Source organism: Elephantulus edwardii, unplaced genomic scaffold (assembly GCF_000299155.1).
Source record: "Elephantulus edwardii isolate Elephantulus edwardi_28Jun2011 unplaced genomic scaffold, EleEdw1.0 scaffold00065, whole genome shotgun sequence".
NCBI lineage: Eukaryota > Metazoa > Chordata > Mammalia > Macroscelidea > Macroscelididae > Elephantulus > Elephantulus edwardii.
This window is the reverse complement of record NW_006399815.1, coordinates 10,646,227-10,649,185: the sequence shown is the minus strand read 5'-3', so window position 1 is coordinate 10,649,185 and position 2,959 is coordinate 10,646,227. Positions and strand designations below refer to the sequence as shown.

General features: G+C 42.9%; 1 pseudogene; it reads right to left on the bottom strand.

Moving 5' to 3' along the window:
- Positions 1 to 256: 256 nt before the first annotated feature.
- On the bottom strand, positions 257 to 793 carry LOC102864596 (annotated as a pseudogene).
- Between the last annotated feature and the right edge of the window lie 2,166 nt (positions 794 to 2,959).

Here is a 2,959-nt window from a genome sequence, read left to right as displayed (position 1 = left end):
CATGTTTTAATTTGGTAGACATTTGTGTTGTTATTCCACAAGAGCACTCAAAAGCTTGGAATTTTAAATGGTTACCTAAGACTCAAAGAATACAATTCCTAGACTTTTTCCCCCCACAGGAGGAACAGTATAGCTTGCGGAGGAGTAGAGGAAGGGAGAAGTCAGAATTCTCTCCCTTGGAAGCACCATTTGAGTAAGCTGTGGTCCCCTATTCAAAGGCGGGGCAGGTTGAGGATAGAGAGAGGAGGGAAAGTGGTTATAAATCTTTTCGCTTCCGCAGGATAAGCTTACTCACAAGGTTTGATCTCCTCCACGGACACAGTTGGATCCCAGTCTCCTGCTACCTTCCTGTCAGGGGTGCCACCAGGTACTTCCAGAAGTTCCAGGTGGGCTCCTTCCCAGAAGTCTCTGTCAGGTACTTGAAGGCAGGGTGGGCACCAGTGCCGGTGACAGCGACCTTGCTAAAACATGGGGAAAGGGACGCTGTAGGTTCGGCGAGCAAAGCTCTGAATCTCCTTGTTGCTATTAGTCCAAACTGGTTACAGGAGAAGGAAAGCACATTGAAGTGGTGGGGACCCACCACTGATCCCGCTGTAACTGCTGCAGGGCTCGATAGTGCTGGTCTGTGAAGCCACACTCACATTCACTACCAGGGACATCGAGCCGCGGTACTTCTCCAGTGACACCAGCTTGCCCCGATGTTAACCACCTTGAAGTCATAGAAGTCCTGCCTTCGCTGTGCTGAGGCTGCAGCTGACAGAAGCAACCAAGCTGTGACCGCTGCAACTACCATGACTGCTTCAAAGGTGGCGCCGTTTGGAGGGCCTTATTCATTCTTTTGTTGTCTGTCTCTGGGCTTTATGTCAGGGAGAAGGCCTTTTGTTATGCCAAGGCTAGAGAAGGATCCACTCATGTATGGTTTCTATTTTCTATTTCAGTCTTGTCTTAGTTGTCTAATGCTACTATCATAGAAATAGCACAAGTAGGTAGCTTTAACAAATAGAAATTTATGTTCTCAAGTTAGAAGGCTGTATGAACTCAGGGCATGAGCTATAGGGGAAGACTTTCTGGGTCACCTCTGAGAAAAATGTCTGCACCTTTTCAACTTCTCTTCCTCAGTTCCTTGATAATTTTCATGCAGTATGACAACTATTTCCCCTCATCTGTTTGCTTTCTTCTGCTGTGTTATCTCATAAGGTACTGATTTAAAGCATATATATCCTACACTAATAGTATCCTACACTAACATAGCAAAGAAAATTGATTTTCAGATGGCATTATAACCACAGCTACAACAAACCACTGCTCTGGAGTTGAGGCCTACTCATGGTGAGCCTTGATCTGTTTTCTGAGGCTGTAAATATTTACTGAAGGACTCTCCATCTTCCTCTCAAGATATGGCAGGTGCAGAGGAACCCTTCATTACCAGGGCAATATGTAACACTATATTCTCAAAGCCTCTTAATCACAGACATAGGGGCAAAAGTGTAGATATTTGGTAACAAAAAAAAAAAAATCAGTCTATAACAGATCTTAAAAAATAATTGCAACTTGTGTAGGGTGTAAAATATGCATTTGATTCATCTTTTCACAAAAACTTATTCAGTTGTCACCACACTCTTCACTAAAAAGTCTGTTTCTATCTCAATGATTTGAGATGTAAAGCACTATCTTTGGGGGTGGGGACATTGAGGTAGGAAAAATTGTGCTACTATTTTCTACCTTCTTACAAGTAATTGTTGTTCTTGTTGTTAGGTTTCATCAAGTCAAGCACAACTCACAGCAACCCTATGAACAACAGAGCTGAACCCTGTCCTCTCCTGTGCCATCCTGACACTCCCTGGCACACTTTCCGGCCCATTGCAGCAGCTACTATGTCATTCCATCTGTGGAAGGTCTTCCTCTCTTACGCTCCTCTCCCAACTCTAAAAGCATGATGTCCTCGAGGGACTAGTCTCTCCTAACAACATGCTCAGAGTATATAAGATGAAGCTTTGTCATTCTTGCCTGCAAGAAGCACTCTGGCTGTACTTTCCCCACGCCATGTTTGTCTGTTCTTTTAGCAGTCCGTGGGATATTCCATACTCTACCATCACAACTCAAAGGCATTGATTTTTCTTTTGTCATCCTTATTCATTGTTCTGCTCTCAGACGCCTATCAAGTAATAGAAAAGGTCATGGTCAGGATCAGGCGCACCTTAATCCTCTGACATCATTGTTCCTCAGTAATTTTGAGCAGTCCCTGACTGCAGACTTTCTCAGTGATCTCCTGAATGCTGGTACCAACTATGTTGATTGTGAATCCAAGTAAAATAAAGTCATTGACAATTTCAATCTTTTTTTCTATTTATCATGATGTTGCCTGTTGGCTCAGTGGTGAAAACTTTTGTTTTCTTGACATTGAGGTGCAATCCACATTGAAGGCTACTGTCCTTAATCTTCTGCTACAAGTACTTCAAGTCCTCACTTTCAGCAAGCAAGGTTGTTCATCTGCCTAACACAGGTTATTGATGAGTTTCCCTCCAATCCTGATGCCACATTCTTCTTCCTATAGTACAGCTTCTTGAGATTTGTTTAAAATATAGACTCAACAGGAATGGACAGAGGATATAATATTGACACACATCTTTCTTGAGTTTTAAACCACGCAGCGTTTTCTTGCTCTGTTCACATAACAGCCTCTTAATCTAGGTGTAGCTTTCTTTTACAGATAATAGTATCATCTTTAAAAAATGTATTGTGATTTGAATGAAAGTTGTTGTTATTGTTAGGTGCCATCGAGTTGAGTAGAACTCATAGAGACTCTATGAATAGCAGATCTGAACCCTGTCCTATCCTGTGCCATCTTCACACTTCCTGACACACAAGAGCCCATTGTGGCAGTCATTGTGTCAATTCACCTGGTTGACGGTCTTCTCCTTCACTAACTCTCCACCCTTCTACCCATTGTGTCCCTTTC